Consider the following 26728-nt stretch of genomic DNA (forward strand, 5'->3'; position numbering starts at 1 on the left):
CCTGACAATATTTACCTCACAAGGATACATTAGAACTTGCTGCAGATAATATAGATGTCTGCACTTCTTTCTACAAATTTACAAGAGAACAGTGGCATTGCTTCTATGGTTCCGAACTGCAACTGCTGTTTGACTGTAACAACTTTCCACAAATATCCATTTTCCTGAGAGTTTAGGTCACTGAAGTTTCTGTTTCTAATGGAAGAAAAATGCCTGCCTCCTGTGACATCACACTCAACTTTGCTTGTCAAAAGAACTTTGCATGTGTGACTCTTGTGACGTTATTAAAAACCACAAGGAATTATCTAGCTCAAAGTGAAGATGTCTATCTGTTAGCAGTTATAATACAAAAATATGCATACATCTACATGTAGTCTGTTGATCAGGGAGACTGTCATTAGAAAGGATTTTTAGAGAATTATGCCTGTTTGTGATATGAAATCCAACATTAATTCTAACATGTTTATATTTGAGTTGATTGAAATGCAAGAACAAATGAAGGCAGAACTTGAAAATGAAAGACTATTAGATAAAAATCTGGTAAGATATTTATGCATACATTATTTTTTGCAAACCATCATTTACTGCAAATCTAATAAAATATGCAAAAAACTTTTAATAGCCCATAGATTGAGTAAACTTATTTTTTAAGTAGGGAAGTTTATTTACATGTGAAAAAAGATAGTAAAAATACAGTACAGTTTAATTTTGTTCTTACTGTATTTTGAGAGGAACAGATGTAAACAATGCTACTAGAAATATTTTTTTAAGAAAACACTACTATTTTTTTTAGAAGGACTTGGAAAATATTTAATAAATGCAACATTATTTGAAAGGATTTGCTGCTGCTGTTTACAAATGTCATAGGCGATGATGCCGAGTTTTGTCTTAAAATATTTTTGTATTCTGCATTAGTCTCATAAGAACACTGCCTTTTATTTTCTTTTTACATGATCCAGGAACTTTCCAGACGGCTGGTCCTTTATTTTACCATTTGACTTTTTTTTTTTTTTTTCCTAGCCTGATTTCGGACTGGCTTTCACACTGATCACCACTAGTATGTCTTTGTTACAGTAAACTGACTGGGTTTATTATAATAAAAAATAAAACACAGCTTGACTTGCAATCTAAATGTGCTGGAAAAGAATATGATACTGTTTAGAAGAGAAAAGGTTGTGAATAGAAAATCAGTACCACTTCAGTTATTTAAACATTTGCTTTTCTGCAGCTTGTCAAACTTTGTGCCAAGTCATAGCTGCTTTACTTTGTTTTGTTAATCTCAGCACCATGTGCCTTGGGCCTTTTTAACAGGGGGCCAGTCCCGCAGTACTTACTCAGTTTTCAGTTTCAGTGAGTCTGGCTAAGTACTATAGGACTGCATTTTTTGAAAATTAGAGAAAAAACCAAAATATAATGTTGCAGAGTAGGTCTTTCAAATCAGTTTGTGAAGGTTAAAAAAAAAAACAAACAAAAAACAAACAAGTTGCCTATTAAATAAATTGTAAGAAGCACCTTCATAATGAAAATGGTTTATAATTCTCATCACATTTTAAGAAAATTTATGTAACCTGAATATGTAAGCAAGATTGTATTGGAACTAGGAAATTATAAATAAAAGATTTTAAAATTTGATGGTCTAAATTTAGGCCAGGGAATAGACTTTGCTCTTTCAAGAAAAATCTTTTGGGATAAGAATGTGCCAGCAGAGAATCCCAGCTAACATTAAAAATTACACAGTCTGATTTGTATATTTACCAAAGCTTTTGAAGGCATTATTGTGAGATGATATAACTGAAGCTTGATTCAGCTTTGTAGTCTGTTTCTGAACTGATATGTAACATGAAAACAGCTCAGATTGCCTTCTGGATCATAGCTGAGGCACCTAGAAAAATCATTTTAAGTCACAAATTGAGTTGTGATAGTTCTAAAAATCCCAGTGGGACATTTAACATCAAAGCTTAAGTAGTCAATTTTGATATATCCTTAATGTATATTAAAAATACATTAGACAGACATTACAAAAGACATTAGAGAGCTTTTATTATTTCAGGAGAAAAATAAGTTTTCAAAATATTTTTTTTTTAAATAAATATTAATTATTGGACATGTTACTTCTTTTTATTATTATTCCAGAGTTAGTTCTGGTTTTTACCTAGAAATGCTTCATCTAAGTAGATCTTTGTGGATGAATTGGGAACCTTTCTTTGCACGGATGTAGTAATAGTCTGAGTTCAAAACAAATGAGTACATGGGAGTCCAATCTTTGCAAAGGCTGTTGAGTGAGATTTGGCCTCCCTCTTCCCTCTCCTCCTAATTCTAAAATCAAGCACACTGTTGTCAAACATCTAGAACATATTTGGGAGGTTGGTTCTAAGGTCTTTAAGTGCCCCGACACACAGAGAGCATGCATCACAACTAATTGTGAAATGTGATGAAGATACCTTGACTACTCTGCAATACCCAATATTAGTTAACATGCAACGTTTTATGGCCTCATCTTTTCATTGCATATTTTCAAACAAATCACTATTAAGCACAAAGGAATGTAATGCACAGCAGTAATGCGTTTAATTCAGGTAAGTCAGAGTAGTAATGTGCACACTGCATGGGAAATAACATTGAAAATAGAATGCTTATCCTTGGGGAAACATCAAGGAAGGAGTAGATTCAGTGAGAACTTAAATGCTTTGCTCACCGAGACTTCTTGTTGGTACTCTGAGTGCATACAAATGTGGAAATGAAAGATGGACAAGCAAGAGAATAAAAACACTCTCAGAGTACATAGTGCTCAAGAGAAAGAGGAATGAACACCGAATGCAAAAAGTAACTTGTAAGTAAGGTTGAATCTGAAAATATAAATGTCATGACATATGATTGGAATTGAACATTTAAGCTCTCAAAAGATCTTCGAGTTTTAACAAGTTTTTTAAAGGATTTTGTGAAGATTATTACATAATGTAATATTTTCTGTTACCATACAATTTGCATATTTTGATTTATTTATTTTGACAATAAATAAAAATGTTAGTGATATAAAGTGACATTTCCTAGTGGTTTAAATCCTGGAAAATGTAACAATGTTAGATGAAAATAAACAATTACAAAGCAGAATCAAGTAGCAAAGTACTCAAAACTGAATCAATAGTGAAATCCTGGAACAAATCTTAGGGGAAAAAATTCATTACATTTTCCCCTTTTATCATCTTTAATGATTCTATCAACATTCAGTTTCATTTCATTGTCTGTAAACAATATTGTTGCTTTCCTGTCATTTGAGTAGTACAAATTTGTGAGCAATGCTGAGCAGTAACACAGAAATGACTGGCTTTGTTACAACTCTGTGCAAGCCAAGGAGCTGCTGTCACTTTCTATTGTTTTTGACAGTCCCAGCTTATATTCAACAGAGGTTTTGAAGAAAAAGTGTAAGTATTTCTCTTTCTAGTTACTATGTCCCCAGATGGTGAACTGTTTTTCACTGTCACAGATCAAAGTGCTAATACAATTAGCTTTAAATCTGGAAAAAGTCATGTGCCTTTTGAATATACCATCCACAGATGAATTCTTCATTTCTCATTTTGATACAATTTTTCAATAAACTATAATGTTCATTAATATTAGACTTTTTCCAAAAGTTTATGCCTATAGTTTTGTTCGTATCTCTTGGTGGTTCCTTTTAGCAGCAGCAGAAGAGAGAAGAAACCAAGACGAAAGTGCAAAGTGTCCTAGGTGTGGCACAGAAAAAAACATGCAATTAACTTTATTTTCCAAGTAAAATATAGATTTTATTAGCTAGTATTGGAAAGTGCTCTGCTTGTGTTATACCTCTATTTTATTTGTCTTAGACTAGTTTTTCTCTTTTTCCACTGGTTTCTCTTAAACCTACATTTGTGCTTTAACTGAGTAATGAAATACTTCCCTTACACTGCACTAATAAGTCTACTTTCATTACAACTATACACTTGTAGTCTTTTTTTCCATTTAATCTATATGGAGTTAAGTAACATCACTACTATACTAGGTCCTTATCTTCTACTCACTATCCCTTTGAACTGAAACATGTACTCACTGTTCCTTGCCCTTTAATCTAGAGAGAATGAGCATGGCAGATCACAGGGCATCATATCTGACAGCTGTAATTATGAGTAAGCATAACTCTGGGTTTGTTTGGCTGAGTCTGGTTGAAGAAATAAATCCCTTTATTACCATTTTACCCCATACATAGCTAAAAATACTGAAAAACATTTGAACACTAGACCTCAAATCCTTGTTTTTCCCACAGGCAGCAGTGCTTTGCCAAAAAAATACATTACATGAATCACAGAGACAGAAAACCATTTGGCATAATTCAAGACCAAAAGCAGCACAAATTCTACCTTATGCACAGGCCATAGTATTGCAGAAGACCAGCAACTTACTGTGCTACAACAGTGTCTTCACACAGCAAGTTTTAAAAAAAGGTAGCTCAGGTATTGAATAGACTTTTCTTTCTGAAGCTTAAGCTGAGAATCATGTTCATCCACATGTAAAAAATATTTCCTGTACTTCATCAAGATTAACTAAGTAGGATGTGATCCTGAAGGGACTGTGGAAATAGAAGCAGAATTTATAATGCTGCTAGGGCATTTGGGTAAAGCTGGCATCTGAGTTAGTAACTCTCAGGAAAATCGTGTGTGGATCCTAAGTGGTGCTAGGAGGCTCTTGAGAAATTACTAAGATACCTCTCATGGAGATCCTCTAGTTCCTCTATGGTTTTATACCTGATACGAGGTAGGGTTGCTTATTCTTGTGAATGTATGCACTTAACTTGTCCCAGCCTTCAAGGAACAATAATGTATGCATTATAAATATATACAGCTGAAGGGAATCTGACAAACATAAATATATATATAAAGTGATCTTACTACATTGTAGCTGTCAGTACTCAGGATATTAAGAAATCGTTGAAATCTCAAGAAATGTTTTTTGGAATAGAGAACAGTCTGCAAATGAAGTATACATGACTACATAACTAAGTTTTTAAGTGGTTTTAGTGCTTAGTGTAATTTTCAGAAGTAATCTATCTCCCAAACACTTTAAAATATGCCCATGGTCAAGTAAATGTACTAACTCCACAAAGCAGTTCACTCAAGGCCTTCATTTGTCCTTCATGAAATTTTAGCTTCATTTAAAATGCCATGGGAAGGGATTCCAGTGCCAGTGGCCTAACTGATTTTGTAAGAAATTTTTATGTCTTTGTGTTATTCTTAATGTCTAGGGAGTAACTCTCCATTTATGCTTTCCTTTTTTCATCCTGAATGATCAACAATGCTTCTTTGATTTATGGAGAGACAGCGTGGTCTGCTTTACAGAAGTCATCCTTCCTTTCCAAAGATTTACTCTTGTAAGTCCTTCTGTACAGTTGCCAACTTTGGAATCCTTTAAGTAAAGAACATGTGAGAGTAATAAGGAAAAAAGCTTTAACATTTTAATAGCATTTGAAAGTTTGCCTTTAAAAATTGCTCTTTCTTCCTTCATAAGAATGATTAGCAATTAAGAATCTATAACCAATTTCCATTAGTTATTTGAACTATTTAAAACCTCACTATAGTATAAGTTTTCTGAATGTGATATAACCAAATAAAAATGTAATTTGTCATCTGTACTTACTATTACATCCTGTCATTTACCAAAGGTGTGAGGACAGTTAAACTGGATTTCTCTTCTGCTATGAATTACATTTTAATAGTTTTAGAAAGTAATTGCCTCAAAAATGTAGAGAGAGATACATATTTGTGGATTCTTTAACTTTTGCAGAATATTTTTATTCTAATAGCTGAATAAATGTAGTGAACCATTATAAGAACAAAGGATTTTTTTAATTGTTGTATTATCCTTAAGGTTAGATTGAATTTAGGTTTCACAATGCCTTTTTTTGAGTAAAGCACTGCTGATATCCCTGATCTTCCTAAAACTTCAAATAATAGGAGAAAAAAAAAAAGTCAGTGCTTAGAAGTTAATGTCTAAATCAATATGTTAATCAGCCTCACTTTTTGAAGCTGGATTTCCTTCAACAGTTATTTGACATATCCTATTAATCATAGTTAGATTTGGAAATCTATGGCATGTGGTGAGAACAAGCCATATGCTGAGATAAACTGAACTGGAGCACATCTAGGTTAGTTGAAATATGTGTGATGTTTAAAAGTGGTATTTGCTTTTACTGAAACAAAAAATTAGTATACAGTTAGTAATTATCTATTTGTTATTAGACTTATGGCACAAAAATGTTATAGGCATAGAGGAATATTCTTTAATCAAGAATTTAATATTTAAGGGATTCAGTATCATTTAACTACTGCTTTGACATTTGCCCAGATGTCTACTTGCCCTAATGCTTTAATGATACAGTAAAATCTCAGCAGCGACAACATAAAATTTCAGTCTCAGTAGCAACGTAAAATTTCAACAGAAAATCAGCCTCCACGCTACCTCCAAAACTTTTTTTCTGTCCTTTTAAGGACAGATCTTTAGATCTCCTCTTTTGTTCTAGTAGAATTTGATAAAATAAGAATTTCAGGTTTTCCAGAACTCTATTAGGTATAATCTTTGTGTTTGCAAATTCTTTTTTCCTGTTGCTTTTTCTAGTATTTTGTGAATTTTCCTGTTATAAGTATATCAAAAATCCACTATCCATTGACCAAGTCTGTACCTGTCTGAATATACTTGAGGAACTGAAGGAGCCCTTGAATATAGTTTCACCTTTAAAATTACCTGGCCTAGTTCTTGCGTTAGAAATGTTTTGAGGAGTTTGAAACACAGCTTACATTTTTCTGTGTTCCTTTAATACCTGATTCTCCTGTTCTGTCTTCCATTATCCTTGGCTGTATACTGGTTTTGACCAGTTTACTGCTGCTATTTCACAATCTGGTTTTTTCCTTGTTAGCTGAATTTTTAAGAATATCTCATCCATAATAACCATAGTTTTGGTATGTTACTAGTATTCATACTGTTGTCCTTTCTAGGGCCTACAGCCTTTTTTAATTGCTGTTGTGCTTTAAGACACATCAAAGATAATAGGATTTTAACCTGGTGAATTAAAAATTAATTTATTAGAGCTGTATGGATTTGTATTGATACTGATCAGTAGTGTATTGATCCTGCAAGCCTCACCTAGCAATCCTGCCCATAGCTCTACGGTCCTGGGGGGGGGGGGTGCCTCTCAGAAACCCTGCGACTGCATGGCCTGAAGTGCTTTCAAGATACAATCTACTGTTAATGAGTAAAACACTAAATGGTATTGGAAGGTTCTGCTGTATAGGTTTTTTAATTTTTGGATGCAGGTTTGAAGGAGCACACAACAGCACGTTCAATAAAGTTCAACTAGTTTTCAATTACTATTAAATTACTATTAAGTACACATATGGTGTTAGCTGATATTTTACTCAGTGTTTGTACTGCAGCAGGTTTGGTTGTGTAATTTTGTTTTGTAAATGGAGCAGGACACCTGCATTCATCTCTAGAAATTTTTATGTATCTAAATAGGGATTATATTTACACTGGAAAATCCATTTTGTTATAGATTAAGGTTTTGAAAATAATAGGATATCTGTTTATACTCTGTTTCAGTGGTAGCTGATGACTGCATACTGCACTGTTGATAAAACTGGGTATATATGCAATAAGAAATAGTGTTTATTACATGAATAGGAGACTAGAGATGGAAAAGTGTGTTAGACCATTCTAGCTAGTCCTTTCAATGGCGAGGTTTTTTTTATTGAGTGGTTTTTATTCTTTTCTTCACTTAGAGCAAATAATTCATATCCAAGTAATATCATGATGGGAAGGGTACAATAGAATAGCAAAAATAGTGTCACAGGTAATAAGATTGCCACAGTTCCCCAAAGTCTGTTTCATAGCCGCATGTCTCTAGTTCAATTTCTTGTTTTCGTTCTGTTTTCTAACTTGCCTAAATTCATCCTTTAACTCCTAATATTTAGTACACACTGAATGGTTTTCTTCCTTAGTATTTCTTTTTCAAGATTTACTTGTTATTATCACAAAACTTTATAATAATATCATAATTAATGGGGAAAAAATTTATTAGGGTTGAAACCTCTCCTATTAATACTGTTGAGGCTCATTCAAGTTTGCCAAATATTTCTGAGCTTAAGTAGACTAAAATGAGTGAATTTTCTATATGATCTGAACTGATATTTATAAAACCGTTTTGATACCCCTTATATTTTAAGTAGTGGAAGCTATGACTATATCCAAAAAAGAGGACAGTAACTTTTGGCTAGCACGTAAATCTTAAGGTTCTAGATTTTTTTTTAAATGGCTCAAGTAATTGTAATTTCTGGACAGAGGAAAGAGTATTCCTGAAATTCCCCAAAATGGAAGATTCCCAGACAGGTCACTGTGTCTGATATTTACAACACTCTTCTACATTAGGCATAAGCGAAAACCTACCAAGCCCTCTGAGCAAGTCTATAAAGCCATTGTATCTTCATCCATCTCCAGGCCTTGGTGGCTGTTCAGCCAACAGTGTTTAGTTTTAGAACCTTTTAGGCAACCAGGAGTCTTGTTGAGGGTGAAATCTAATCATATTTTGACATGTAGTAATAATATTGTTAGTAATATAGCTATAAGTAGCTTTTTGTACTGAGATAAGTAGGATGTGTTGTATTTCTAACTTTCACCTCATAATATGAAAATGAGATTGGCAGGACAGGGAGACGTTACCAAAAGATTAGTTGCAGAATGCTCTTTCCTAATCAGTAAGTTACAGCTACAGTGTCTGAAAGCTAAGTGTGTTTGAACAATGGATGAAGATCTTAGTGAACACGAAAAACTTTAGTTATTAGATTCTAGACATGCTTAATTTGCTAAAAATTAATTATGTGTTTGATTACGTATCTGAAATATATTAAAGGTCTTCCCTGAAATGTAATTCTATAATCACCATGCTGATACACGGCATCCTATCTTATACTACAGAGGTCAAATTCCTTACCAAATTTAAATTTTGGAATCCTGTTCAATAGGACTCATATATTGCTTTCCAGGAAGCAACAGAGTTTATTTGCAAGGTTTAAATCAAGGCGAGTTTCAGTTCCTTTACATTGCCTGAGGTACTGAGGTGCTGTAACCATGCTGAAACACTAGCTAAGCAATTACTTCCTCTGCCACATATGTGGTTAGTGTTCATCTGTACTGAGGTGTATCAAGCAAACTTATGCAATGAAATTTGGCATTTTTACGAACTATTCATTTGCAAATAACATGCTGTCATAATTCCTATTACATCAAAGTGTATATAAGGAGACAAATATATAGTTATGTGCTGGGAACACTTCATTAATGACACAGAGAAAGGATTTCCTGTAGAACAGATGGCCCTTGTAGTGTTAACCAAACTGTTCATCTAAACCAGCATTGTCTGGAACCTAATGCCCTCAGGCAAGGATCCGACCCAGTTGTGGAGGGGCACCATGCAATCATGACAGATGGTCCTGTGCTGAGGCAGTCCGAAGACCATGCATATGTACCAAGGGTAGTTGTTGAAAGCTGAAGCTCACAGTGGAGAATATTCAATAGGCTTATGGCTATGGGGTGCCCTGGTGTCCTACTCTGAACAACAGTAACGTAAAAAATCAAAGGCACATAAGAACTTAAATTGAATGGAAGGAAGAAAGCAATAATTTCTAGGCCCTTCACCCAGGTTTCATTGGATTGATCAAGAGCAGGCAGAAACTTGTTTCATTAGCCTCAGTCGGCTTAAAGAGGGTGCAAACTTTAGAGCATCATTCTGCAGTTAGTTGAATGAGTAACAGGAATAAATACTCAGAATTATACATTTCCAACTGCTGAAAAGCAAAAATTTCAATGCACTAACGCACTGATGGTTATTACATTAGTGTATAGTGTTTCCTATCAGTTTTGTATTAAAAACTGAATAAAATCTTACGAGGTTTTAAAGCTGAAGGATATGAAATGCAGTTTAAATAGCATGGACTTTTCTGATCAAGATATTGATCAAGACTCCTCCTGTATTAACAACAGGCTTCAATCAGCTGGAGGTGCTTTTGAAAAGGGGCAGAAGTCTCACGGATCTTCAAAAGTTGAATTTTAATCCAGTTGATGGTTGCTTTCCACATCTCCACATTCTTTTCATCCAGGAAGAGCATAGTTTTGAGAGATACATGTGATGACAAAGACTTCAGAGGAGTAAATAAAAACACAGTAGAAAGAATATCAAAACACAGAAGGGACTAAAGCAATCGAATCAAAAACATGGTAATGATTTGCAGTGAGGAAAAGGAGTGAGCTGAAAAAATATAATGGAGAGAATTTATATATTTAAAACTGATACGGTTGATGCCTAGAAATTATCTGCCCTTAGCATTAGTTTTAAAGTGGGAGGGTTTCACCATCTTTTCACAGCAAATGTTACAGGAAGCACAAGTGCAACTGTCATTCATTTCTTTTGGACTGCCATACTGAACAGCAGTTTGGAAATACCACTGATTCCTTACAGGACCATCCCAAGAGCTGGGGATCTTCTAATTGTGGCAAGTCTGTAGACATGGTCTTTTCTACCCTGCCATGTCCCAGCAGTCAATGAGGGTACCAGTAAGGGTTACAGAAGCCCTATTATGCTTATATTTCAAGCAGCTGCGAATCAAATGTTCTGGCTTTAGAGCTGCTTTGTTCTTTGCCATTATCCCATGGCTTGAGATCTAGCCCATTCTGTGTATAGCTGCAATGGGCCTGATTCTGCTTTTATAAACTCTCCGCTTACCCAGGTATATTGTCACTGAAATCTACATATCTATATAAAATCCATGTGTGTAAGGAGAATTTGACCATGTGACTGGTTTTGCAGTCATTCAGTAGTAATTAATATTTACAGTGAATTTCATTTGCAGCTTTCATAGTAGGTAGATAAAATTACTTTTCTTTATCTAAAAAGGCCGGATACTGCAATGTGTCTGCAATACTATCTCTTCTTTAACTCTGGTGTTTACACCTCTGAACTAGCCACATAACTACCAGCATGTGTGTGTGAGAGAAAGTGGAATGTATCTACAGCTGAAAAAACAAAATGAGGACATGATCTGGATAGGGCTAGGGTTCAATACAAAACACTACGAAAAACTTGGAATTTCTGTTCAAACAGATGGGTGGATAACGTATTTGATTTACCAGGTTCATGTCCAGTGTGTGTGTGTGAAAAGCTGTGGAAATGTAACAGGGATGAAATGTCTCTTGGAAGAGGAAATATGTATTTGTGTGAGGTGTGAAGAAGCAGAAGGACTAGGGAGAGAACTGAATAAGAATCTCAGCTTTGGATTTTTTCAGATTTTCTTTGTGGAATATAATTTACAGTTGGAAAAGTAGCATATATGAATCTGTGCAGAGAGAGAATGGAAGGTTTGAGGTTGTTTAGTTTCTTTCAGATTTCTGATACAGCATGCCTGGTCAATGATGCTCTCTTTTCCTGAATGATAAAAACATTACAGGAAACTAAAACCAGTTTGTGTGCTCATTAGACTTTATTTTTCAATTTTCAGCACTGCAAGTAGAAGAAAAAGAAGTTACAATGACCAATCTGCCAATGCAAAGTGAGACTGAAACAGTAATGACTGAGGAGAAAAAAGAAGTGGAAAAGGAACATCTTACAAAACAGAAATATCTTAAAAATCAGAACTTACTGACAAGGTGCCTTTTTAATAATCACAAGCTAATACATTTGGGTATATATTTTATATATGTTTATATACAGGAGTTTTTAAAGTCTATGGATCTCACAGAACTACTGCATCTTTAACATTTTAGTTGCTAAAGTAATGGTAGTACTAGCTATTTATGTAGCAGCTTTATCCCAGGACCTTACAGAATTTCTCATTACATTTCTCCTGAGAGAAATAGGAATCAGCTTCCCAGAGAGGAAAGCGAGGTTCTGAAGTCACACAGGCTGAGTCCAAGTTGTATGGCATGGATGCTCTGTAAGCACCTGGATAGGTACTTCCATCTGATCAGGCAGACTGGAAATGTGCCACAGCTCCCTTCTAGTCTGTGTACCTGGATTTTCCTAGCATTACACTTGACATGGGACTGATTTGGGGCAGGGCACCTGCACAAAAGCAAAGATTAGGAAGCATTCCTGGACCCCAAGTATAGACATAATCATGAAAATCAGAGTTAGGTCTGACTCAGGAGTTCAATTCTTTGTTCTAATCACTTGACCATATACTTTCCACAAACTACTGGTTTTGCCATGGGGAATTTGTAATGGTAGGTCTTGAGTCCTCATCCATTTAAGGCAATGGCACTAAGATGAAGTTCAGACACATATACATATGATAAGATTTCATTTAATTATCCACAGTACTTTTTTTTTTTTTAATTGCCAAAATGTTGCCTAACTGTTGCAACCCTTAGAAACAGAGAAAAAAAAATTATCCAACTTCAAACTACTGGCTTGGGTTACAAAACCTTACAGTTTTTAACAGGATATTGGAAATAGCTAACAGCCCCAAACAGGGAAACTTGTTCCAAGAACAGCAGTATGTATGAGCAAAACTTTGTATTTGTTTTTGCATAGTTGATGAAGGAAATAAACAGTGTTTTGCTTAGTTTCAGATAACATATGTAGTACCTGAGCAGCAAGCTGCTGAAAGAACCCTGACTGCTGAAACTGAGAAACTGGAGAAACATAAAGGTCAGGAAAGGCAAACCACAGAAAGGTACTGGCCAATTTTTTAAGATGTGGCTTTGAAGACTTAAGAAGCCTCTGTGCTGATTTAACATCTTCTCTTTACACGTTTTTTTTTCTATCTTAGAAAAGAAGCCGAGCAAAGTAATACAATAGGGGAAAAGAAATTCCAGATTTACAGAACAGTTTAGTATTACTGAACTGACTGCATTGATAAAACACTTAGACCTATAAATTTTGAAAATTACATTTGTGAAAATTAAGGTAGCGATATACATTTTTCAGTTACCTAGTCATTAGCATTTAAGGATGTAACAGCTAGATTTAAGAAATTGGCATTAGATATTAATAGACTGAATAATATACTGAATGTGTTTGTAGCAGTGATAAACACTTCAGACAGGTAATTTTGTACAATTGTGTTAATAGTACTCAGAGTTCTTAAAACTTGTGTGCTGTTAGACTACATTTTCTTTAATGTCTTGTTTATGGCAGTCTGGAATGAGATTTTAAGCTGTTAATACATGGGGGTTTAAACCTGTTTGTCTTCTTTCCCAGTGCCTCTCTTTCCCAGAATTCGTTTTCATCTCCCTTGTTTCATACTTCACCATTTTCTGTCACTACACTTTCTCTGTCTCAGAACGACAGTGCTTTCTTCTGTTCCTCATGTGATGACAGTTCTCCTTTGTCCATACTCTTTTACTCAGCCAGTTTTCTTCTCTGCTCTATCCATCCTCCCTAAAATCTTCATCTTTCTTCTCTATATTCTGAAACACTTTGGCTGGAAAATGCTGTGTTGAAACCCACAAATTCCCTGTAATCATCAAACGCAAAGAATTTCTAGCAAAAGAACGTGGAGGCTCCCATGGAGCTCTGCTGAGAGTCATAGAGACTGACTCAGAACTGTAGTGCTTCTAGGTCACACAGCTCCAGCACAGATTTGGGACACATCTTTCTGATTTGCCATGACTGAGATTGAAAAACTTGTAAAGCTATTAGTTCTCTTGGCTGGCCTAAAGCTGGTCCTAGTATAAATCTCGCCCATTGAAAAAGCCTTATGCTGTTTCTTGGGCAAGTAGCACTTAGCCAGCCAGATGTGCCAGGAACTACATCTATACTAACAATTTGTAATGGTGTAAATACTCACATTTGTCTTTGGGTCTTGGTTCTCTTACGAGCCCCAGAGTGTCCCTGTTGCTTCACTCATATTCTGGAATAGAGAAAACAGTTCCTCTAGACAAAACCCTAGAGCAGTTCTGGTGCTAGTTTGTTTCCTGTAGGCAGTACAGAGGAGATGGCATACCCACATAACATCAGGCCACATCTCAGAACATGCAACATGTGTTTGGCACCATGCTATAAAAACACCTCTCTCATAGGCCATGACATAGCCCTGGGCTATTTTAGGTAGAAAAATACAGACTAAGAATATCTAAAATCCACACATGCCCCACAGGATCCAGCCTGGCCCAGTATGAATGCAACCAGTCTGCCCTGGACGTCAGTGTGGACGGCAAGTTGTGCAACACATCTTAGGTCTATGATTTTCTCCTTGCAGCAAAACATTTTGGTAGTGCATATCTTACATAGTGCACTCAGCATCTTCATTGTCTGAAGAAACATGATGTACTAAGACTGAACTCCACAGCACGCAAATAGGGTGGAAAACCTTGTTAGCCTCCATTCTAACAAGGGCTGTCAGAGCTTCCCTACTATGTTGTTGTCAGAGTCCCAACTATGAACCTGAGAACTACTATGAAAATGAGTCTGAAAGGTCTGGAACAAGATGTGGAAGCTGTAGGGTTTATTGCCAGAGGTAGTTTGCATGTGCGTGTTGCCTGGAATGGCAGAATAGAAGATCCCTCCTGGCAGATGCCAAATGACTTTAATAGTTCTTGGTGATATCTTTGCTACTGTTGTAGGGATGAATCAGACAAACTTTAACTTCAAATTTATGGAGTCCTGAAGGAACCTATGTAATCATGTAAACACTGTATTTCGTTCTTTTCAAGCTTCCCACCACCCCCCCCCATATCTCAAGATTATGTCAAATTCATCTGGACTGATACCAAATTTTAAGGAACAAAATTTCCCACTAACTTCACATTCTGCTGTATTTCAGACAGTTTTTTTCCTGCACTTTTTAATCTCCTCAACACTCATCAAAGGTGTGGAAATGCAGTCAGTAATTCCTGTCCTACAACTGGTGAACTGCAATGAAGGTACATTCATTGCACCACAAACGCTCTGTATTGTACTTCATGCTTGTTTAGTCTGATACAGTATTTCTAAGGTCAGTGGATAGTTTCTCATTAAATATAGTATTCATTGAAATAGGCCCCAAGTTATCTTCTCATCTGAAAATGGTGAGAATACACTACGTTGATAATATAATGACAGCATTATCAGTGCCTTTAGTAATAATGCAAGTCTCTGTAGAAAAATAAAGTTCTATTATTCTTGCCAGGTCTACTTTAATGAGTACACACTGTATTGCCTGAATAGGTAAGTACTGGAGGGTTTTTTTAACAGAGACCATTAAAATTATTTGTTTAAATAAGAGATTAATTTGTAATTTTCTACATCGCTAGTCATTGTAACATCATAGAAACAGATTCATTTTGATGAAAAGCCAATTAATGGTGAGATATAAATAGACTAGGGGAACATCCTTATTTTTACTTCATTTTTTTCAGATAGTTTATTAAAGAACCACGGAAATTATTTACTAACAACAGGTGAGTATTTGGGCAGCGCATATTTGCCTTGAATTTTGCCTGTTTATTATACTCATATTTTTAAAAAATAACTATAAAATATGTGAGCCCTCTTGTGGCCAAAATACTTTCTATGTGTCATGAAATCATCAAAGACTGTGCGGCCTGGTGAATGAAGTACTTGAAAAATATCTGCAGAATATTGAATGTAAATCTGTTTAGTTAGTACTTCTAATGCCAGTTCTCTTTCATTTTTCATAACAATTAAATCCATTTAAGTTTTCCTTTACATCTTTCTTAATTTACTGTTTGTAGCTAAAATGCCCATGAAGTTCTGGTTTTGTAACCAGTTGCAGACAGAGCCCAGTACTCCAAGATTGCTGATAACATTATCCATTCTGCTGTAATTGCCATGAAAGATGATAGTTAATGTAAAATGGGTTTCATGAAGATCTTCTTTATGATACAAGGTTTTTTTTACTTTAAAATCTTCATATATATCAATGATCTGAATCACATAGGACCAACCACGACTGTCAGTCTTTTAGTTGTTAATGAACTGGAGCTGAACTCTGTGGAGATTATGAAGCAGAAGAGACTATATTTCACTGCCACTTACCACTCTTCACAAATTCAAGGGCAAATAATCCAAATTACATATTTTTATTTCAGAAGAATTATCACATGATACAATAATTTTCATCTTTTTCAAGGTTTTTTGATTCCCTTCATTAAAAAGATCTTTTTTCTGCAGTGTAATACCTTTCTTTGTAAAGAAAGAAGAAAAATTTTACAGCTGTTCAAATTACCTCTTGAACTGGGCCTTGAGAAATTAGGTAGCAATTTTCATTGATTAGATAAAATATCAGCACTCTGTGCTTAAAGTTACAGTAAATTTGCAGGCAGGAAAAGGATGGTATTTTAAATTCAAAGTGTGTATTCTACTCCTCTGGTTTTTCTGCTGCATAAGGTCTGTTACTTTACTTATACATGTAATGTAATATATTAATGGCATTTTAATGCATATATGTCCCATGGATTGCTGAATGCATACTGGTTATTTGTCCTAATTTTGCTGATAGTGTTTGCTTAATTATTTCCCCTGAGGCCTGAAAAAGATAAAAAAAGTACATTTTTTTATAATGCTATTTTGAAGTTGTACTGGAGAGTATTGATTGCAATATCTTAACCATCTTCTGTATCACGGTCTTTGAGGTACTTGTGTAAAATTATTTATTTATGACACAGCTATAGATGTATGTTAAAGAAATGCAAACTATCAACACATCTATTTATATTTTTCTGGTGTAATCTGGTCTTTTATTTTTGTTTTCTGCTATTTGTATTTGTGTTTATCACAATATTTTCAGTAGTATGGAATCAGATTAAAACTGGAGTATATTTGTTAATTCTTGCTCTGTTACGCTGTATCTGGTTTTTTCCTAAACAATGTAACATATATTCATAAATCAAAAGAGATGTCATATTCACAAATATGCTTGGTGTTCATTGCTAAAATGAATTTTATCATTGCATCCCTAATATAAACTCCCAAGGAACTCTTTGGACTGTAGAATTAACAGAATTTAAGGCTTCTAGTACCTAATACCCTATAGAAATTACATGCACAGGAAATACACAGGAGTTTGTAGAAAATATGTCAGAGAAGAGGCAAAGATTAGTGAATTTAGTGAGGAGAGAAAAAAGACAAACCTCACATTCATTACTGGTGAAATCAGGTAAGTTTCTCATTTTCAAAATTTTAATGAATGCATGTATTAATTGGACAGAGCAATGGGTAATAATTCATAGACTGATAGATTTCTTAAATAAGAGGAATTCCGCTGCAGTGGTTTTTTACCTTCAATGTTTTTTACCAGCCTTCAATGTTGTTTTAAATGGGAGTGTCTCCTAAGATTAGCCACTGATGGTGGATAATGATGGTGGCAGTGCTCTGAACTTGAATTCGACTGATTAATGATCATATGAGATAGGCTGAGGCTACCCAGAACTAATACGCTCCATCTATATTTAAGAGTCTCTTATATTTACAACTCTCAAGTGAATATCAATCAAATGTGTGCTTCATTATAGTTATTTTGATGTAAATTGAAATTCCATTTCAGTATGTTTTTAATTATGTATTTTAATTCTTAAGAACAGGTTAATGTAGGTTAACAATGTTAAAATCTTTCAATCAATTTTTCTGCATGCAATTAAGGATGAGATGCTTCTTAGAAAAAAACTGCAACACCAGTTACTAGCACTTAAATGTACATCTCTCAGTGAGACAGTAAGTGAAGACAACTGGTTTATTTCATTTAATGCTTCGTTTCTATTGAAAGAACCCTTTTTAATACAACAAGACATAGAAGCCAGCTCATGCCATATGATAGTAAAAATTATGAAATATAAGTCCAACAGAGGCAGATTGTCAAAGTCAGATATGCTCGGACACATGCAGTACAATCTTGTGTACATAATCTGTGGATACATATAGCACATACATTGTGCCTTCGCTAGGTAAACATAGTGTCCATCTGCAGAATATGAGTGAACCATAACGATAACTTTTTCAGCCAGTTTGTGAATTCAGACTTGGACTGTAGGTCGCCCCTTGTAGCCACCTGACAGAGAGATCAGGAACTATGAGGTCTGGTGTATTACTCGCTCTGTGGGCTACTCAAATTTTAAGTCCTAACATGGCAGGGAGAGCCACCACAAAAAAGTCATCTGTCTCTTATGCAAGTGGGTACAGCAGGCAAGAGTGAAATTAGGGTCCTTTTTTCCTGGGAAGTTAAACAGGGGAAGATACAGTCTAGTCTAGGTACAGGACTAGCACAGCCTGCTTACTTCCTGGATCAGGGGAGAGGGCTCCATAATAACTCAGAAGTCCTTTGGGATTTAATTTAAATGCTCTAGATTTCAGAAATGTCTTCAGACAATCCTTTGGATGGGCATGGGTTAGCGCAACTTCATATTGTCTCTGTCTCTGTTCAGTTAGACACACGCTACACTGTGCTTGGAGGGATTTAAGAAAATTATTTTGGCAAAACGTAATTGGGAGATATAAATGTTTAAAATACATTTGTTGCATAGCAGTTGATCTTAAACAGAAAAATTGCATTTATTTCCTTCATATAGAGTTGTGTTTTGTCGCATTTTGTGCTGTTCTGACAGCATAGTAAGAATTCCAGGGAGAATGAACAAGAAAGGAGCTTGCCAAATTGAAAACATTTTGAGTTTACCATCACTAGCATAATAAATGTTCAAACATAGATTTGCATTAAAATGGTGTCTTCCATTGATTTTTTTTTTCCTGATTGAAACCATATATCAAATTTTGTTGCAAATATATTCAACTCTCAATGTAAAAGATGTACAATTCAGATATGGTCAAGTTAAAACATATCCCCCTGATTTAGGAATGATTATACAGTGATGACAATTCCATATTCAATTAGGCAAAATGTTATATCCTTTTTAAAATATTTTATTAATGTTGGTTTCTCACTTATCAGCTTATATGTCTTAAGCTACACTTTCTTGAAATGTGTTTAGTATGTAATTAGCCTATTACAGGTGGCTTGTCCTGTTTGTATTGAAAATGATACAAGAGGTATGAAGGGATTCAGAGATGGGTTATATTTGCCTTCAACTTTAGTATGTAACATTTTTTTCTAAACATAAATATTTAATTATGTTCTGTACTTAATAATGATAATATTTTTGACAATTTTGTGAAGCATAGGGTAAGACTTTTATATAGTCAAGAGTCAACATTTCTCATTTGCATAATGGAAGATTGGGAACTCCCATTTCAATGGGAGTTTCTTGACATCGGACAGTGACTTGCTGCAGACATATATGGAATTTCCCATTTCTCTACAATGTGAATCATGATTATTTACATGCATTTTATATTATTGTTTATTTTTTAAATCTTTAATATATTCAAATTTTCTGAGTTGTTTGTTTTCAAATGCATGTAATAACAAGTATTCGTGAAAAGCATGCCAGCTTCAGTTTTAAAGCCAGCTGCAATACAAAAAAAAAAAAAATCAAATTAGGTGTCTGCAATTCTAACCACCTAATTCTAAGCATATGAACTGGAGTAGTATCATCTCAGTGGTTAGCAAGGCCAGCATAAGCCTTATTCATCCAGTTCTAAAATAAATGGGATTAGCAAAATGACTTAAATAAGAAATGAGTGGGTTTCTAAAGCTATGAACACCTCCAGTTGCCTAACTGGTAAGGGCTTAATTTGTCTTGTTACCTTTTAGGCCTAATACCTCAACCTCCACAGATAAATTATCAGATTACTTCAGGTGATGGAGAATTCTATACCCAGTTTGTGAACACAGGTAGAATCTTTAAGAGAAATAAATACATGTCACTCAACTGGGATTATTATTTGAAATGCTGATATCTAATGCAAGACGAACATAAAAGCCTATATGATACAACTATTTATGCCAGAAAATAACAGGGATCCAGGGGCCAGTGTAGTGCCAGAAGATATTCATGTGAGGAAAAAATTACATTTAAGTAAAGGCTAATGAAGAGTAAGATACTGTTCAGGTTGCTACAAGTAATTACGGAAAAGACACCAAGGTTACAAAAATAATGCGTTTTCCATTTTAACCATCAACTCGCATAAAGATAATAAAGCACAATTTTCAGTGAAAAGCATCCTGAAGTGTCTCTTCTCAATTTTCTAAACAAGTCTCTGCAAAATAACAAAGGATTAATTGACTTTCAGATGCTTCTCTCAGAAGAGAACATGAAAATCTCTTAGCAATTCTGTAAAACTGTGGAAATATTTAAAAGGAATATTAGATGCTTAAGTGCTTAGAATTACGGGTATTAATAGTCTACATAGTACACTAGTGTGTCTGTTTCTAACAGAAGTCAAATTCACTGTACCCATGATTACATGACCTTCTTTAAATTATGGAAATGAATAAAACTAGTTTATTAAGCAAGATGGTAGAAATGTGCCTTATTCATGTTGTAACAAATTGCTGGTCAGAAATACAAGTAAGTATAGATATAGATAAATACACAAATCCTGACTTGTCTGTGTATATTTGTCTGAAATATATATCTTTTATATATATATATATGTAAATATGCATGCAAATATTACATTCATTATGTCCTGTCCTGCAAAAAGGGCATGTATGAAACAACTCCAGTTCTCAAAACTCAGTAGAAATATTTATGCTTATTTTAATTAAAATTGAGTCAGGTCCTAAAATAGTCTCTCAAGAATTAAGGCCATATTATATTTGGCTTAAATGCTGGTAGCTAAAATATCTCTTGGGGTTTTCTTCAAGCACACATTACTAAGCTAAGCATTAGAATTGTTTATATAAATCTCATTTCTGTATTTCATAATGTTTCTTTGTTCTAAGAACAGTTTTAATTTTATTTCTTTTTCCTGGAATTCAGATGAACTTAACTGTAACTTGGCTTTCTAGTTATTTAGTCAACCAATAGCTTCTAATCAACCTTGATAAGAAAATATTTCTCCTCTAGCCCCCAATGTATTCCCAGTGTACAGAAGACCAGAAAGAAGACGAAGATTATTTCCTTAGAGTTCCAAATGCAACAAAAATGGACAGTGATTGAAGATGGTGAGTCTGAAATTTGTGATGCAGAGTAACCTACTGTGCTATTTAAGTCTTTTCTTCTTAGTGCTTAGTGTATAGTTGAACATGATCATATTTCTCCAGCTCTCTCTTTCTTGTAAGATTTTATAAGGTTTTGAGGTACTGTCATCTCGCTCTATGAGAAATCACAGATTAACTTAATTCCATTTCAATACACCATGAAATTATGTATTTGAAGAACATTATAAGAACTTTATTAACCTCTGCCTCTACGTGTGCTATAGGGTGGGTATCAAAACCATACTTCAACAGTAATGCATCAAAACTGTAATACTAACCTCTCTTGTTTTCAATATCTCTGCTATTAAAAAATAAAAAGCATAATAACCATTAAGCAAAACACTGTTTGCGATGTCTCTTAGAATGTTGGTTAGTGGGGATTTTGTTTTGACATACGACATCACAGTTTCTTTACTTAAGCCTTGTGATTCCTTCTCCAGCAAGATGTTTAAAAACATGTGCTTAATATCAAGCATTTGGGTAGCACCCTTTTAGCCCAGTGTATTCTTAGGGCTAAAACCAGGTATGCACTCTGAAATGGTTTGTAGTTCTTCACATATGTATTTCTGACTGACTTTATAAATGTAGGGAATTGCTACGTTTTCTACATTTGTATCTCTAAATGCACGAATATATAATTTAAACATTTCTCTTTGGCCTTGCGGTATACTTTAACCAATGCAAGCATCTACCTTGGGCATTGCTCTACTCCTTGTGTTCTGCTTCTGTAGCTCTTCTCCAGTCCTGTTTCTGATTCTGTATGTAAAAGCTACTTTTATTTTGGAATGACTTAGAGGCAGCATGGGTACGGTGTTTGTTCTGACAAGGCTCAGTCCCTGGGACACTCATGATCCTGGAAACATAGTCATCTTTGCTGGTTTACAGCTAGCGTTGGCTGTGCTGTGATTGAAAAATAGTAGTGATAAGGACAACCACAAAGAAAGAGATAATACATTGTACATCACAGCACTTTACCGTTCTGATTAATCATTTTTTTTTCTTCTGGTCAGCTGTTTGCTGAGGCTATGACCAGAGAGCCAAGTTAGCTCTGTATGGTTTTGGAGCATGATTTCAGTGTCAGTCTGTAAAATTGTTCCCCATGCAGAAGGCCAAGAAAGAAATTAAATTAAAGAGAGCAGAGGTGGTTACATTCAAATGGACTTGATCTATTACATGTGGTAGCATTCATGCTGTTGGTGACTTTTATCTGACCCAGATTTCAAGCCAAAGAGTCTGTGTGGAGCAAGGAAAAGAGTTCTTTGTTTCCAAATTCTAAGTTAAAGTATGGTTGTCTCGATTCAGTTATTCAAGACAAGGACTCAGAAGGCTTGGAGGCAGGAGGCAGCCTCTAAGAGAACATTTTATTGTGACTACGTAGGTAGGAATGGTTGGGATGTTTGAGTATTTATGACTCATTGCAAATGAAGTGGTTTCTGTTCTTGATATGCAGATAAAAGTCTGATTGCTTCAGTGACTGGAGGTTTCACACTGATTTCCTTTACTCTACAAAGACTGTCTAACAAATACATAATAAGCCTTGCAGATACCTACCGAGCAGGAATTTCTCCAACTAGGCACTGTTACTAACATTTCTTGGTGATTGCCAGTGTTTCTGGGAATTTGAGCCAAATGCTGTATCATTTTTTTCTCAACAAAAAAAAAAGACAGTTCATCTATGCGAAAGGACTTCTAGAGAACTGTCTGCCTTCCTTTTCTCCTTTCTTCAACCTCTAATATGCACAGCAAACTGTAGTTTTGAGACTAGTCTTTTTGGGACTAGTCTGGAGAGTTTCTTGACTGGCTGCTGCCTTCTTTCTACCACTACAGTAATTTCCTCCTGAGTTTTTCACTGATGGTGAACAGAGGAAAACCAGGCATAAGAGAGCCTGTGATTGATTTTCCAAGTGCAATCTATGACTCCATCACATACCTAAGTGCAAAACATTATTTAACAGTCTTCGCAATCTTTTGCTTACCAAAGTCTCAGGGGAAGAAGGAAGCTATGGGGCTTCAAACAAAGCATAGCAAAGCATAAATGTGATTGCATTTCAATGTGATCAAGAATTCATGGAAAATTCATCTCCATTCTCTTTTAACAAAACACAAGCACATTTCAGCTTACAGAATAGTTATATTGATTTGTTTTTATTCTTCGAACCTACCATTCTTACTGAATATTGGCTGAATGAAGAACAAAATTTAATTTTTTTTTTTAAATAGTGGAAGATCAGCTGAATTGAGTCTGTTGAAGTAGAAAGAAACCACACTTTCAGCAACAAGGTTATCAGCTTTTGCTGATGGTTTAAAGGAATTGTTGCTAGCTTCAGTGAGGCAACATGGAGCACAAAGGAAAATACTCCGATTTCTGACATACTTAAGCAACTGTTGCCTTAACAAGACCAGCTTGTCTGCTCATCCTGTTCTGATGATGCTCAGTGTTTATATTATATGAAGCTATTTGTAGCATTCATAGATACCTTGTAAATGCCTGCCCTAAGCTATTTTAGATGTTATGTGTACCAAGGTTCAAAGTTAAAGAGTTCAGGTTACTTTTGTAACTTTGTGGAGTACACAAGGTGTCCAGCTGGGGAAGAGGATGACTTGATCCCGCTGTTCATAGGACCCACCTCTGGCATCATAGCAGTCTACATGTTAATATACTCTGATTTCTTGGTTTTAAAAAGCAAACTGTTTTTCACTAAGCAGTAGTGGGAAATGTTCCTGTAACCTGAATTCTTTTACTGGAAAATGCTTCCAAGGTCTGACAAACTGAGTTTCTACATGCCACTCCAGGGACTCATTTTCTTTGATGTTGCACTGGTTTTTTTTGTTTTCAGCAATTCTGAAACAAAGAAGGGGGTGCAGGCGGCATTGGTTAGCAAACAAGTATTCACTGCAGCATCAATTTTACCAAAAGGAAAATACTCCCTGAACTAGAGAAAATTATTAGAAACAAAATTCTTGATTAATTTACTTTAAAACAATACTAACCCTGATGCTTTAAAATGATTGAAACATGGAATAAATTCATTGGTTATGTGAAGTATATCGAAACTGTGACTCAACAGAAGACTCCTCCAATGTGATGTTTTGTCTTCTGCATAGAGCTTGATATCTTTCTCATTAATAGTTGATTAGATTGTAGAGTGTAATGTCTGCATGCATAATTGAAGCTATACAGAAATAATTGTTCTAATTACCATGCTATATATTGTCATTCCAGGTACAGACCCATACTGCTGGGTGATGTCTGCCCTATAGATTCCCCTCAAAGAGAATATGGGATATTCTGAAGGAATCCTTGATGTTTTCAATTACTCTTCTGCTCTGGAAAGTATCTTCTTGACAACGGTTAAATTCTGTGTGGAATATTCTGTAGTAACAAACCTCATCTGTGCTTCCATATCTGAATGAATTATTAGAAGACGCCCAGTCTATTTGGTCATAACATTTTCTGTTTTGTACCCCTACACACTCTCTTGCCATGGATGCTGCCACTGGTGGAATGAACAAGACACAAAAGGTACTAAAAAAATTAAGAGTTTTTAAAGAAGAAAAAAAAACTATTACCTCTTCCCAACTTTAAGTATTGATCTACCTAGCTTTAATTGCAAGATACACTTGCCTTTCATCTCTCATGGGATTTTTGCCACAGGCTTTCTTGAAGATTTTGAACATTTAGGCTGTTGCAGTACGTACAGTTAGATTTCAAGTGGTGTAAGCGGCTTCTTTGCAGAACATCCCATTTCCACCTATGTTATTGCTGAATTATTGATACACAGTGCTGCACATTGGAGGACGGTTCCAGAGTCCTTATTCAATATTGATTGCATGAGCTTTCTCTAGATATATGGAGTTTTAGGAGGTTCAGTGCTTGGAGTCACAAACCATGTGAACAGATATACATAAGCACACACCTAAAGAAGAAAGTTATCAGTAACTGTTTGTCTTCAGATTAATTTCTTCCATGTGCATATACAGGTCCCTACGGTCCAACCTGCCCTCCTACCTCACCTTCTCAGTCCTCTGAAGACTTTTCCAGAAAAAGCCAAGCAGAATGTACTTTCCCAGAGCTTATAACTGTGAGCCGAGGATGAGGAAAGGGCTTCCCTACATTCCACTCTTGAGTTCTTGGGTTTGTATATCTACAGTAACAGCAATAAGTAAGTACCAGTCAGAAAATAGGGGTTATTGAAATAATATTTTTAAACTATTAAACACAGTAGATAGTCTGTCCAAAACTGGGCAAGGATTTACTCTTTCAATAATAGAAGGAGTTTACTTGATTTGCTTCAAATCATCTGATCAGATGTTCAGGGAGGAAAACTGGTAAGTTCCAAACTGAAAATAGTATGTTCAAGCTTTCCAAGGAAATATACTTGGAACACTGCTACCCCAGTTCAAGAAAGAAATATCTACAGGGTATAAATGTAATCGATTTTTAGAATATCAGGTTTATGTCAAGGATAACAAGCTAGAATTTCTTTTCAGGATACTGAAGCCCTCAATACTGATGTAAACAGAAAGTGCTTCAGGTATATGATTCCTATTTAAAATATCCTTGATCAATTTTATTGCAAGCTGACAACTTGTGGAAAGATTATTGACAGCAGTTCATAAACTTTCACTTAGTAAAGTGAATGTTAATTTCTTTTCTAAAATGGTGAAATGCATTGCTTTGGTGACTCTGGCAAACAGTATGGAAGTAAGAACAGTTTTAGTGCTCCACATCAAAGCCTCAGTGAAATCATCTGTTGGTTGCATCCACACATATGTGGATAAATCCAGTGAATTGCATATACTAAGGTAGAATTAGTTGTGGTAAATCTCAGGTGAGTTAATTGTTTGGATCTTTTTCAGCTAGGGTAATTGTTCTTAAAAGAAGAAAATGACACAGTGCTCTAATGCATAGGTTTTTTCTGTGAATAAGTTCGTTGACATTTAACAAAACAAGTAATTACTTAAAGACATGAAAACACAGGGGCCTAGTAATGTATGATAATCTCAATGAAGTAAATTTTAGGAAGTGAACTGTTTCCTTTATCTGTTCATGAAGTTCCTGGATCTGGGATTCAAGCGCTGCATCACTTCCCCCGATTGTCTGACTCTGCATACAAGTTTAATAGTACAATGGAATCTGTAGTAAAAAGAATTGTCACTTTATTAGCTTCAATATAGATTATTTATTTCTATACAAATATGTTGTTATTTAAATTTTCTGACGTCTAATGTCAACCCTTTTTAAAAATAAAAGAGAAAAATATATTTTAACGTCCTGCAAAACGAAGTATTTTATAAATGCTATGGGGACATATTAAACCTCTTTATCCTAGACAGGTTCCAGATCAGCACCTGCCCCCAACTTACCTGTAGCCTTTTCTTTTTTCAAATAGAGCTTTTTGAATTCTGTGCTATTCTTGTAAAGTAGTTGCAGGTGTGAGCTGCAAGGGCAGCCTCGCCGGGCACACATACCCACGTGTGACGATGCGCTCGGCGGCAGCGGCGGCTGCTCCCGGTTTGCGGGCGGCGAGCGCGTGGTGGTGTGCGGGAAGAGGAAACGCACCGCACAGCCGGGCGGGGGGCAGTGTCCATAACACGCGGTGTGTGGCCGGGGAGCGTTCGGTCGGCAGAGCCAGCGG

At 35.3% G+C, this 26728-nt stretch overlaps 1 pseudogene across 1 annotated transcript in view; it reads left to right on the forward strand.

Moving 5' to 3' along the window:
• LOC129735880 (uncharacterized) overlaps window positions 1-26354 on the forward strand; it is a 49428-nt pseudogene extending 23074 nt beyond the window's left edge. The window contains exons 8-12 of the transcript XR_008731791.1: window positions 415-540; window positions 12625-12728; window positions 12825-12881; window positions 17617-21053; window positions 24313-26354. The product of XR_008731791.1 is annotated as an uncharacterized LOC129735880 (transcript). The remainder of the gene's footprint in view (window positions 1-414; window positions 541-12624; window positions 12729-12824; window positions 12882-17616; window positions 21054-24312) is intronic.
• Window positions 26355-26728: the final 374 nt, after the last annotated feature.

The sequence above is a fragment of the Falco cherrug genome, chromosome 4, assembly GCF_023634085.1.
Source record: "Falco cherrug isolate bFalChe1 chromosome 4, bFalChe1.pri, whole genome shotgun sequence".
NCBI classification, from domain to species: domain Eukaryota; kingdom Metazoa; phylum Chordata; class Aves; order Falconiformes; family Falconidae; genus Falco; species Falco cherrug.